Below are 15025 nucleotides of genomic sequence, written 5' to 3' on the forward strand. Positions count from 1 at the left end.
AGGGTTAATACTTGTGTTTGATTGACTTCTTATCTCAACAGACCTTGATTATTGTCAAAATGACCGAGCGCTAGGCGGCAGCACGCGATTCTCGTCTGTGCGAACACTCCAGTCTTCGACCATAATGAATGGATGTGATAAGGCTGATTAAGAATTCACTTGCAAATGATAATGTCGTAGGTTGTTATAAATGATTCGAAACATATCTTAAAAGGGCTTTGCGTAAATCGTCAGCCCGTTGATTGCTCCTGCTGGAAGACCCAGAGATACTGATACAGACACCTTGACTCACTGAACCAGTTAGTCCGCTGAACTGACCGTAAACTTTGACATTTGTCCACTGTAAAACGGATTAAGCCAGAGTGGTCTGAGGCGACAAGGTAAGAGTGGCGAATTGCATCCCTTTATCGTAGCAGGATCTGCTGATCGCAGATTCGAATTCCCAATTAGTTCCAGTGATATCCCTGGTATATATTCGTGTTCGCATCACAGTAGCTCGGGGTGTATCTTCTACATCCAGCGTTCAAATCAAGCGGACAGGTTGTGACATTCTGGTAATCAATTCAGGACATTGTGGAGAACCTGGGTAAACTCAGACACAGCAATATTTCAATGATGTATGTTTTGTTTCATTGGATCTACATATAAAAGTCAAAATATAACTAGAATACATATCATGCCGTTTGTATCTGAAGAGCGGTTGTGTACTCCTTCCGGATGTGGGGGCCCAAAGTACCATACGTATATACATAGAACGTCCATAGTACCATACGTATATACATAGAACGTCCATAGTACCATACGTTTATACATAGAACGTCCCTCCCTGTTGCCGTCACTCCGTCCTCATCTGGAGGCCCAAAGTACCATACGTATATACATAGAACGTCCATAGTACCATACGTATATACATAGAACGTCCATAGTACCATACGTATATACATAGAACGTCCCCTCCCTGTTGCCGTCACTCCGTCCTCATCTGGAGGCCCAAAGTACCATACGTATATACATAGAACGTCCTCTCCCTGTTGCCGTCACTCCGTCCTCATCTGGAGGCCCATAGTACCATACGTATATACATAGAACGTCCATAGTACCATACGTATATACATAGAACGTCCCCTCCCTGTTGCCGTCACTCCGTCCTCATCTGGAGGCCCAAAGTACCATACGTATATACATAGAACGTCCCCTCCCTGTTGCCGTCACTCCGTCCTCATCTGGAGGCCCATAGTACCATACGTATATACATAGAACGTCCATAGTACCATACGTATATACATAGAACGTCCATAGTACCATACGTATATACATAGAACGTCCCTCCCTGTTGCCGTCACTCCGTCCTCATCTGGAGGCCCAAAGTACCATACGTATATACATAGAACGTCCCCTCCCTGTTGCCGTCACTCTGTCCTCATCTGGAGGCCCATAGTACCATACGTATATGCATAGAACGTCTCCCTCCCTGTTGCCGTCACTCCGTCCTCATCTGGAGGCCCATAGTACCATACGTATATACATAGAACGTCCATAGTACCATACGTATATACATAGAACGTCCATACGTATATACATAGAACGTCCCTCCCTGTTGCCGTCACTCCGTCCTCATCTGGAGGCCCAAAGTACCATACGCGTCCAGTATAGTACCACGTATATACATAGAACGTCCCTCCCTGTTGCCGTCACTCCGTCCTCATCTGGAGGCCCAGGTACCATACGTATATACATAGAACGTCCATAGTACCATACGTATATACATAGAACGTCCATAGTACCATACGTATATACATAGAACGTCCCCTCCCTGTTGCCGTCACTCCGTCCTCATCTGGAGGCCCAAAGTACCATACGTATATGCATAGAACGTCTCCTCCCTGTTGCCGTCACTCTGTCCTCATCTGGAGGCCCATAGTACCATACGTATATACATAGAACGTCCCCTCCCTGTTGCCGTCACTCCGTCCTCATCTGGAGGCCCATAGTACCATACGTATATGCATAGAACGTCCCCTCCCTGTTGCCGTCACTCCGTCCTCATCTGGAGGCCCAAAGTACCATACGTATATACATAGAACGTCCCCTCCCTGTTGCCGTCACTCCGTCCTCATCTGGAAGCCCAAAGTACCATACGTATATACATAGAACGTCCGAAGTACCATACGTATATACATAGAACGTCCGAAGTACCATACGTATATACATAGAACGTCCTCCTGAAGTACCATACGTATATACATAGAACGTCCGAAGTACCATACGTATATACATAGAACGTCCCTCCCTGTTGCCGTCACTCCGTCCTCATCTGGAAGCCCAAAGTGCCATACGTATATACATAGAACGTCCGAAGTACCATACGTATATACATAGAACGTCCCTCCCTGTTGCCGTCACTCCGTCCTCATCTGGAGGCCCAAAGTACCATACGTATATACATAGAACGTCCGAAGTACCATACGTATATACATAGAACGTCCATAGTACCATACGTATATACATAGAACGTCCATAGTACCATACGTATATACATAGAACGTCCCTCCCTGTTGCCGTCACTCCGTCCTCATCTGGAGGCCCATAGTACCATACGTATATACATAGAACGTCCCTCCTGTTGCCGTCACTCCGTCCTCATCTGAGGCCCATGGTACCATACGTATATGCATAGAACGTCCCTCCCTGTTGCCGTCACTCCGTCCTCATCTGGAGGCCCATAGTACCATACGTATATGCATAGAACGTCTCCTCCCTGTTGCCGTCACTCTGTCCTCATCTGGAGGCCCATAGTACCATACGTATATACATAGAACGTCCCCTCCCTGTTGCCGTCACTCCGTCCTCATCTGGGGCCCATAGTACCATACGTATATGCATAGAACGTCCCCTCCCTGTTGCCGTCACTCCGTCCTCATCTGGAGGCCCATAGTACCATACGTATATACATAGAACGTCCCCTCCCTGTTGCCGTCACTCCGTCCTCATCTGGAGGCCCATAGTACCATACGTATATGCATAGAACGTCCCCTCCCTGTTGCCGTCACTCCGTCCTCATCTGGAGGCCCAAAGTACCATACGTATATACATAGAACGTCCGAAGTACCATACGTATATACATAGAACGTCCGAAGTACCATACGTATATACATAGAACGTCCCCTCCCTGTTGCCGTCACTCCGTCCTCATCTGGAGGCCCAAAGTACCATACGTATATACATAGAACGTCCGAAGTACCATACGTATATACATAGAACGTCCGAAGTACCATACGTATATACATAGAACGTCCGAAGTACCATACGTATATACATAGAACGTCCCCTCCCTGTTGCCGTCACTCCGTCCTCATCTGGAAGCCCAAAGTACCATACGTATATACATAGAACGTCCGAAGTACCATACGTATATACATAGAACGTCCCCTCCCTGTTGCCGTCACTCCGTCCTCATCTGGAGGCCCAAAGTACCATACGTATATACATAGAACGTCCGAAGTACCATACGTATATACATAGAACGTCCGAAGTACCATACGTATATACATAGAACGTCCCCTCCCTGTTGCCGTCACTCCGTCCTCATCTGGAGGCCCAAAGTACCATACGTATATACATAGAACGTCCGAAGTACCATACGTATATACATAGAACGTCCCCTCCCTGTTGCCGTCACTCCGTCCTCATCTGGAGGCCCAAAGTACCATACGTATATACATAGAACGTCCGAAGTACCATACGTATATACATAGAACGTCCGCTCCCTGTCGCCGTCACTCCGTCCTCATGCAGACTACAGCTGTGGTACAGTAACACCACGGGACGACAAGCACTATTTGTCGTTTCGTTAGAACGCAAATGTTTTTGGTTTGGTTTGTTTGCTTGTTGTTTAACGCCGCATTCAGCAATTCCCCAGCTTGATCCCGGCGGTCTATAACCAGTTGAGGCATCCCTGACAACCCTGTGACTGACATCATTCAGCAGTTCCCCAGCTTTATCCCGACGGTCTATAACCAGTTGAGGCATCCCTGACAACCCTGTGACTGACATCATTCAGCAATTCCCCAGCTTTATCCCGACGGTCTATAACCAGTTGAGGCATCCCTGACAACCCTGTGACTGACATCATTCAGCAATTCCCCAGCTTTATCCCGACGGTCTATAACTAGTTGAGGCATCCCTGACAACCCTGTGACTGACATCATTCAGCAATTCCCCAGCTTTACCCCGGCGGTCTATAACCAGTTGAGGCATCCCTGACAACCCTGTGACTGACATCATTCAGCAATTCCCCAGCTTTATCCCGACGGTCTATAACCAGTTGAGGCATCCCTGACAACCCTGTGACTGACATCATTCAGCAATTCCCCAGCTTTATCCCGGCGGTCTATACCCAGTTGAGGCATCCCTGACAACCCTGTGACTGACATCATTCAGCAATTCCCCAGCTTTATCGGCGACGGTCTATAACTAGTTGAGGCATCAGCCTGACACCCTGTGACTGACATCATTCAGCAATTCAACAGCTTTATCCCGGCGGTCTATAACTAGTTGAGGCATCCCTGACAACCCTGTGACTGACATCATTCAGCAATTCCCCAGCTTTACCCCGACGGTCTATAACCAGTTGAGGCATCCCTGACAACCCTGTGACTGACATCATTCAGCAATTCCCCAGCTTTACCCCGACGGTCTATAACCAGTTGAGGCATCCCTGACAACCCTGTGACTGACATCATTCAGCAATTCCCCAGCTTTATCCCGGCATCCGGTCTATAATTCAGTTGACGGTCATCCCTGACAGGCATCCCCCTGTGACTGACATCATTCAGCAATTCCCCAGCTTTATCCCGGCGGTCTATAACTAGTTGAGGCATCCCTGACAACCCTGTGACTGACATCATTCAGCAATTCCCCAGCTTTATCCCGGCGGTCTATAACCAGTTGAGGCATCCCTGACACCCTGTGACTGACATCATTCAGCAATTCCCCAGCTTTATCCCGGCGGTCTATAACTAGTTGAGGCATCCCTGACAACCCCGTGACTGACATCATTCAGCAATTCCCCAGCTTTACCCCGGCGGTCTATAACTGAGGCATCCCTGACAGTTGAGGCATCCCTGACAACCCCGTGACTGACATCATTCAGCAATTCCCCAGCTTTACCCCGACGGTCTATAAACCGTTGAGGCATCCCTGACAACCCTGTGACTGACATCATTCAGCAATTCCCAGCTTTACCCCCGACGGTCTATAACCAGTTGAGGCATCCCTGACAACCCTGTGACTGACATCATTCAGCAATTCCCCAGCTTTATCCCGACGGTCTATAACCAGTTGAGGCATCCCTGACAACCCTGTGACTGACATCATTCAGCAATTCCCCAGCTTTACCCCGACGGTCTATAACCAGTTGAGGCATCCCTGACAACCCTGACATCATTCAGCAATTCCCCTTTACCCCGGCGGTGACTGACATCATTCACCGCCGTGACTGACATCATTCCAGTCCCCAGCTTTATCCCGGCGGTCTATAACCAGTTGAGGCATCCCTGACAACCCTGTGACTGACATCATTCAGCAATTCCCCAGCTTTATCCCGGCGGTCTATAACTAGTTGAGGCATCCCTGACAACCCTGTGACTGACATCATTCAGCAATTCCCCAGCTTTATCCCGGCGGTCTATAACCAGTTGAGGCATCCCTGACAACCCTGTGACTGACATCATTCAGCAATTCCCCAGCTTTATCCCGGCGGTCTATAACCAGTTGAGTCAACCCTGACAACCCTGTGACTGACATCATTCAGCAATTCCCCAGCTTTATCCCGACGGTCTATAACCAGTTGAGTCAATCCTGACATTCCTGTGACTGACATCATTCAACAATTCCCCAGCTTTATCCCGGCGGTCTATAACCAGTTGAGTCAACCCTGACATTCCTGTGACTGACATCATTCAACAATTCCCCAGCTTTATCCCGACGGTCTATAACCAGTTGAGTCAACCCTGACAACCCTGTGACTGACATCATTCAACAATTCCCCAGCTTTATCCCGGCGGTCTATAACCAGTTGAGTCAACCCTGACATTCCTGTGACTGACATCATTCAACAATTCCCCAGCTTTATCCCGGCGGTTTATAACCAGTTGAGTCAACCCTGACATTCCTGTGACTGACATCATTCAACAATTCCCCAGCTTTATCCCGGCGGTCTATAACCAGTTGAGTCAACCCTGACATTCCTGTGACTGACATCATTCAACAATTCCCCAGCTTTATCCCGACGGTCTATAACCAGTTGAATCAACCCTGACAACCCTGTGACTGACATCATTCAGAATTTCCCAGTTTTATCCCGACAGTCTATAACCAGTTGAGTCAATCCTGACAATCCTGTGACTGACATCATTCAGCAATTCCCCAGCTTTATCCCGGTGGTTTATAACCAGTTGAGTCAATCCTGACAATCCTGTAACTGACATCATTCAACAATTCCCCAGCTTTATCCCGGCGGTTTATAACCAGTTGAGTCAATCCTGACAATCCTGTGACTGACATCATTCAGCAATTCCCCAGCTTTATCCCGGCGGTTTATAACCAGTTGAGTCAATCCTGACAATCCTGTAACTGACATCATTCAACAATTCCCCAGCTTTATCCCGGCGGTTTATAACCAGTTGAGTCAATCCTGACAATCCTGTGACTGACATCATTCAGCAATTCCCCAGCTTTATCCCGACGGTTTATAACCAGTTGAGTCAATCCTGACAATCCTGTAACTGACATCATTCAACAATTCCCCAGCTTTATCCTGACGGTTTATAACCACTTGAGTCAATCCTGACAATCCTGTGACTGACATCATTCAGCAATTCCACAGCTTTATCCCGAATGTCTATAACCAGTTGAGTCAATCCTGACATTCCTGTGACTGACATCATTCAACAATTCCCCAGCTTTATCCCGGCGGTCTATAACCAGTTGAGTCAACCCTCACAACCCTGTGACTGACATCATTCAGCAATTCCCCAGCTTTATCCCGGCGGTCTATAACCAGTTGAGTCAACCCTGACATTCCTGTGACTGACATCATTCAACTATTCCCCAGCTTTATCCCGGCGGTCTATAACTAGTTGAATCAACCCTGACATTCCTGTGACTGACATCATTCAGAATTTCCCAGTTTTATCCCGACAGTCTATAACCAGTTGAGTCAATCCTGACAATCCTGTGACTGACATCATTCAGCAATTCCCCAGCTTTATCCCGGTGGTTTATAACCAGTTGAGTCAATCCTGACAATCCTGTGACTGACATCATTCAACAATTCCCCAGCTTTATCCCGGCGGTTTATAACCAGTTGAGTCAATCCTGACAATCCTGTGACTGACATCATTCAGCAATTCCCCAGCTTTATCCCGGCGGTTTATAACCAGTTGAGTCAATCCTGACAATTCCTGTGACTGACATCATTCAACAATTCCCCAGCTTTATCCCGGCGGTCTATAACCAGTTGAGTCAATCCTGACAATCCTGTGACTGACATCATTCAACAATTCCCCAGCTTTATCCCGGCGGTCTATAACCAGTTGAGTCAACCCTGACATTCCTGTGACTGACATCATTCAACAATTCCCCAGCTTTATGAGTCCCGGCGGTTTTATAACCAGTTGAGTCAACCCTGACATTCCTGTGACTGACATCATTCAACAATTCCCCAGCTTTATCCCGGCGGTCTATAACCAGTTGAGTCAACCCTGACATTCCTGTGACTGACATCATTCAACAATTCCCCAGCTTTATCCCGACGGTCTATAACCAGTTGAGTCAACCCTCACAACCCTGTGACTGACATCATGAGCATCGATCTACAGAATTGAGGCTGACCACCCAGCCCCGTTAGCAGCCCCTTACGATAGGCAATATCAGGGCATGTCTGGGAAAACATGGCCTTTATAACCATCTGTATGGCTTTGTAGGTCCTTCAGTTAAACGATATGAGAAAATGTGATTGTTACCATAAAGAAAAGGTGGCATAGGCTGATACATAACAGGAATAGGACGATAGATCATGGTCTTGTGACGCTACAAGGATATAAAGTAACTCAGGCTTTTACTAATTGTATTGTGTCAATAATTCTCATCGGACAGGTTTGAACTATACTGCTTACACGATACGAGCTTTTTCACATTTGACAGATCAGTAGCAAAATGTCGGACGCAGTTCCCCAGTTTGCCTTGTACAAAAAAATTCAGATAAAAGCTTGATTTGTTTGTGCTTGTGACGGGCGTCACGGATGGGGCTGGATACCTTTTCGCAAAAATCTAACGACATCAGAAATTGACAGACATTCTTAAACACATGCTAACGATCGTGTGGGGATTGCAAGATGGAGATTTCTTATTTTACGTGAAAGTGTTCCGGCGCTTTAATTTGAACTGAAATCCTGTGGCTTCCCTCAGATTCAATAATTCTTCGATACATTGGTTCGCTCTAAAAATAGGAATAGTAAGACGTTTCTCCTCACTCAGGGGTCCCTGGCTTGTTGTTTCATGTCTGTGTTTCTTCATATGCCAGTGTTTTATATGTTGCGTTTCAGAAGAGTTTTTATCAGAGAAGGCATTAAACCAACAGTCTATACTCAAATACATCTGACGTTATTTCTTTGCTCCCAGAATAGAGATTAAACCGAAGAACCATTTTGCACCCAACTTTTACCTCGGGAGTAGTCTACAGGGACTGACCAACATCGCCTCACTCCACATGTAAGATATCAGTGAAGTCGGCTTTGTGCTAATACAAAACTTAACCGTGTAATCAATCGTCAAAATAATTCCCGTTCTACGCCGCAGGTCTGATTCTGCTCTCGAGCGCATGAAGTTTATTACTTCCCATGTTCCCAGTGCTGCAAGCAGCTGACAGACTTCTTGCTCCTCTGGTCAGCCCCTCGGGCGTTCGTGAATAGGGAAAAGGGTCGAGTTTTATTAAGACAGCCATTGTTTCGTTGTGGTGTGGTCCGTTTCTAGTTCTCTCGTTGAAAAAAAAGAGTTTTAGTAGAGAAACTGGGGTAAAACTATTAGAAACATATTAGTTAGCTACAAGTTAAATCATGTTCTCAACGTTTCGAGTAATAGTTTCAAGTAGATGAAATTTCTTCACAAAACGTTTTAGGGAAAACATGCATTTATGGGAAGGAAGCCTTCTTCTGAATCGCATTCCATGTGATTGATGCCACACATTTCCTGATGCTTCTGTAACAGCAGCTCTCACACAGTCACGCCCAAGCGTAATGTACTTGTACAGGTATTTAAAAGCTTTTATATGATACATAAACATATATATAACAACAATCGATATTACATATTGACTGAGCTATTTCATGCCACACAGGTCGATATGTTACTAACAGAAATATCTTGAGGCCTAGTCATGACGTCATCAACGGGAGTGCAGTGTTCGCAATATTTGAAGTACTGACGTTGTCTCCTTTCGTTGTTCTTGAAAACACATTTTGTGTCTTAAATTGGCGAACTTCTTTTCTCATTCAGTGTTTGACGTTATAGTGATTACGTTTGTAAATATAACTGTGAACTTCACGACTATCACCTGTAACATGTTAATCAGGTGTACATGAGTAGGTATAACTATCGGTATCCCTACTCGGTTTGATATCTCTAATGAAACAGTTGCTACCTTGACTGGCGAACAAAATTATGTCACTTTAAATATCATTTCAAACCTTTTTTGAAAAGCGCCCATCGCTCTCAATACTCCTGAACACAATACGGCGTCACCCGAGGCCAAGTTTAAATTAGATATTTCAGCGTTTGCAGTTGCTTTCTAAATGTAAATAGGCTTCCGAAGCAGTCAGTGCTTTTTATTGTCTCTCTTAATAGCATCGAAATAGGAACGGCTGACATCGCCTGTGTGTATCAAACACACACGTTTTCATGAACAGAATAATATTTTGGTTTTAGTTTTCGCTACACCCAAGTGCCAACTGGCGATTGATGCCTGTATGAGGCTAATATCTGGGAAGGACAGGGACTGTCCATATCGCACAGCTGAATGGTGTAGGGACTGTCCACATCGCACAGCTGAATGGTGTAGGGACTGTCCACATCGCACAGCTGAATGGTGTAGGGACTGTCCACATCGCACAGCTGAATGGGGGGAAGGGGCAACTGTGTGGACTTTGGCGTCGCTAATACACTGATAAGAACAGTTGGGAATTAACTCAAGCAGATGATAAAAGAGAAGGACAATAAAAGGTAACCGTGTTATCGGAGGCGACCTAGGTACAAGCGACATAATGTAATTCCATTACTATTGATTGCCGTCGGATTGTATAAAGGTAGGGCGGAATCAATTGGTCAATTACACGTCTGGTAGAGGACATCTTTGCTTGCTCAAGATCTAAGACGAGGCCGTGGGGACGGCGCTACAGCCAATGGTGGAGATAGGAGTGTATCTGCTACAAGGGTCCGGCCAGTCAGTGGGGATCTTCCCTTATAGGGGAGATAACAACCTTGGATGATGTTCCCCACTTCTGATTGAATTATGGCTCTCCGTTTGATCTCCTGGTGCTGGCAAACATTAGGGTCTAATGAAGCATGGAGCGTGGCATAACATCTAACTGTGCAGCATTATCGTGTGTGTTGCTTGTAACTGATGAACTTCGTTTTCTGTATGTTGGTGATGACAACTTAATGTATATAGATGTAGAGCTATATGCCGTACAATGATGTGTTCACAGAGTGAAATGACGTGAATGAGTTATCTCATAATCGTCTCATGGCAAGTGATCAACTACTAAGGGGAACAGTGTGTGGTGTCTCAGATAACAGCACAGGAAAGAACCACGCGTATTATCACCAAGACTCAGTCTATACAATAAATATTTATTGGGTTAAAAGTGAAACATACGACTCCAATAATGTCCATCGCTCGATGTACAGAGTGTCTTCGTTATATAAACAGAATTTGTTGAGTTAATAAAAAATAATGTTCCCTACGTGGTTAGATGATAATGAAACAAACAGTACGAACATTACGACTGATGACGTCAATGAGGCATACCTTTCAAACGTCACTTGCCTTTGGGAACTTTTAGCATGTTATGCAACCAACAATTACAGATACAGGTTGAATTCACATTAAGTATGTTTTATGACATGTTGCGGCTGTAGTATCAACATTCAAACCTTGGAAGCAGATAAAAGTCCAGACTTAAAAACGAAAATATTCGGTGATAATTTGCCGTGACTATGCAATGTTTAGTGATGTAAAACATGTGTTTAATAACTAAATATACAACAACAGCGGCGAGATACTGAATGAGAGAAAGAATGTTGCTTACTGCCGTAGTCAGACTTATTCCATCCCCTACCACAACGGTGTAATTATCCAAGTTTCGACGTGCAGTTGATTGGCTAAAATCGCTCCGCGCCTTTGGGGCACGGTGTGGCCAGGCCCTGTAATGCAGTCTTCTGCCCGGGGGTACCGGGTGCTTGTTATTTTTTGTATTTACGGCATATTCTAGATTCAACAAAGAGATAACATCAACAACGTCTGTAACTGGTTTTAATGCCGTTGTTATTGTTAATTTCCATGATATAGGTGGACATACAAGTCAACAGAGACAGACAGATTATGTATTTGTATTAAAACATAGCCCAGTGCAGGACACCAACCATATGTCCTCGCTCGCACCATGACCAGCTGACTACCGATCACATGGCACCGAATATTGACACAAATATCATCTTGTCTGTACCAGCTGTACATCTTGAAATGCACAGGCACTAATTGTAGCTCTTAATATATAGCACACCTGTGATCTGGTGGACAGAAGAAGATTGGTGGTTCGATCCCCCCAGTCACACCTAAAGGTCGTAAAATATGCTACTTGTTGCTTCCCAGCCTGGTACTCGTCATTGACGGGAGTTATGGGTTAAAGTGGAGCGGTAAGTATAATCTGCCTGATTGTATTCACGTTACACTGGAACAGAGTCGTACAACAGGGTGCTTTAGCTCCGTGTAACAGGCAGCAGTTCCTGGAGTCACCTGTTTACGTCGCGGTATAAGTGAAATATTTACGAAGGTGACGTTACCTGATCATGAAATATAATGATCGAAATATTGAATCTCACTAGCTTTTAGTTCCTTGAATATTGAGCTTCAGAATAACGGCAAGTAACAGAAGAATATCTCGTTCAGGAAGTATTACAACCGCAGCACGCACGCTATATTTCCACATGTAAATTTTGGACACGAAAGTACTGTTTGTCTAGTGACTTAATACCCACGCTTTATCAACGCCTCTTCAACAAAAGACTCAACTACCTACACAACTGTAGCCCATTGGAGCCAAGGTGGTTTGGCAATCTGGGCATGGCGGCCACGCTCAACAGCCATAAACAACCATGGATCATGTCACGAAGTGAGGTTTACAATCCATCACACCGGGGGCAAGTGTGGAGAAAGGAGGAAATAAGGTTGTAACGTCAAAATGAATGTATATCTCCACGGCTGTGACTGTGTACATCGTCAGATGTAGATACCACGATAGCTGGATATCTTGACAAGGGGAAGTTTTTCCTTGCTTGTTGTGGTTTGGTGGACGCCCGGGTGTATGCAGGGGGATAGTTATTGTAATAATGTTTGTGGTAGAACGAAGTCGGTTTTTCAGCTGGTCATGGTAGGGAGAACCATAGTCAACGCCATGCGCATTAATATGTTTCCCGAAGACGGCCACGTATTGTGTCACGTGACATTACATGATGAACAAACCAGTTGGGTGTTGACATTCAGCCATGTTGTAACACACGGGGTTGACGTTGTTGCACGAAATCCAATATGTGTTTGTCATGCACTGAGGCCTTCGGTGTCGTGAGACACATCCTGACAGAGACACACATACCGCGTGCTCTGCACACCTCTGACAATACCGCGACTAGTGTAGTACCGCGTGAGAGTCAGGGACTGGGGTTCCTACTGTCAACACGCCAGTGCCCGTGTAGGGTGCGTCAATGGAGATGTTCTTGCCAATCTTTGACCAGTTGCATATTAACAGTTGCGAATAGCAGACAGTGCTCTTTTCGAAAATGATAAGATGGACAGAGTGGACAGTCAACCAAAGCAGTATCAGAGACCATCGGTATATGGTCTCTGGCAGAATATATAAAGAGCGAGTAATTCCAGGCCATTAAGTTGTTTTCGTTTACATTTCCACAAACAGAATTCTGCCTCAGAGACTATAGTCACATGGGGAACTGCAGGAGGTCACACTACCGCCCAACAACTTCACATGTGCTGTGTCACAACTGACACTGGAGTGCCGCAATATTTCAATTATCATCACCTTAACAGTAATACATAAAACTAGCATATGCCTAATGTCAAAAGTCTACTGTAACACAATGTTAATGAAGCACACTATATTCACGGACTGAGAAGTAATTACCACCTAAACACCAAACATGTATACTGTATTAATATAACATTACAAAACTACATTGGATACAGTACACTATGGTTTTGTTCTCGAATAATACTTCGTTACAATAATAAATTTAAAAATAACACTTTTTCTTGAAAACAATCGTTATTACATTTCTGTTTGAAATACACACACGCTCCGATGGCGTGGAAACCGACATTACACGGTCTATTGCACGTGTGTGCATCATCTGTGAGTTGCCATGCTGATAGAGGCAACAGGTGGTACCAGGAATACATAATCAGACGTCTTACCGCATCTACTGCACTTGTTGCCGCTGCCGGTAGTGAGGAGGTGCATCAGAACAATGGAGCGGATACAACTTGTTAGGATAGGGTACACCATTTCTATAACTGCACAAATATATATGCGATTAAGTAACTGTGCTTAAATTCTGATGGCTAATTAGGTAATAATAACTACACCAGACAAGCACAACAGCATACTACCTCATACCTTTAAGCTATACCTGTCAGCGGTACTTATCTATTCAAGTGAAGGAGGGCGGAGAGGGGAGGGGGGTAGGTCATTTTGCTGAGGATGCAGAAAGAAAAGAACTCATCCCAAACTGGCATTCCTCGCGTGTTTGCCATACTCATATATGTTCAAGTACGATCTCATGTGCTTTTGTGCTGGTTGTGACCGGTTACATGTATGACAACAGGTACCCGTGTGCTGGTTGTGACCGGTTACTTGCATGACATCAGGTGTCCGTGTGCTTGCTGTGACCGGTTACGTGCATGACATCAGGTGTCCGTGTGCTGGTTATGATCGGTTACGTGCATGACATCGGGTGTCCGTGTGCTGGTTGTGACCGGTTACAAGCATGAGATAAGGCCCCGATTTCTCGAAACAAACTTAAGTCTGAGTTTTGACTTAAGTTCGAGTTTTTACTCAAATAGAGAAAATGCATTTAGCAGAATGAACTGAAATCGATATTAAACTCAAACATACTAGACAATTTGAGTTTGGTGGATGGATTACTTAAGGCGTTTGGGCTTTTTTATTTTAAAAATGCAGTTGAGTTAAAAATTCAGTTGTTTCAAATTGTCAAACTCAGTTTGAAATTTGAGTAAAAACTTAAGTTTGTTTCGAGCAATCGGAGCCAGGTGTCTGTGTGCTGGTTGTGACCGGCTACATGTATGACATCAGGTGTCTGTGTTCTGGTTGTGACCGGTTACAAGCATGAGATCAGGTGTCTGTGTGCTGGTTGTGACCGGTTACATGTATGACATCAGGTGTCTGTGTGCTGGATGTGACCGGTTACATGCATGACATCAGGTGTCTGTGTGCTGGTTGTGACCGGTTACATGTATGACATCAGGTGTCTGTGTGCTGGCTGTGACCGGTTACATATGTGGTTTCATTTACCTGTATGATATTTTGATATCGATACAATTGCCTGCATCCTCATGAGTGGATTAACTGGGCCACAGACATGTGTGAACCCGGGAGTCTACTCACGTTGGTCTAGGTCACATATGTGACCTATTTGCCCTTTGTTAGTTGGGTTTGTG

General features: G+C 45.1%; 1 protein-coding gene across 1 annotated transcript in view; it reads right to left on the reverse strand.

Annotated features, from left to right (window-relative positions):
- Positions 1–15025, reverse strand: part of LOC124288980 (zwei Ig domain protein zig-8-like) — a 116965-nt gene that overhangs the window by 50995 nt on the left and 50945 nt on the right. The gene's annotated exons all lie outside the window — the stretch shown is intronic.

This window comes from Haliotis rubra, unplaced genomic scaffold (genome assembly GCF_003918875.1).
Source record: "Haliotis rubra isolate DU_JTF1 unplaced genomic scaffold, ASM391887v1 Scf43, whole genome shotgun sequence".
NCBI classification, from domain to species: domain Eukaryota; kingdom Metazoa; phylum Mollusca; class Gastropoda; order Lepetellida; family Haliotidae; genus Haliotis; species Haliotis rubra.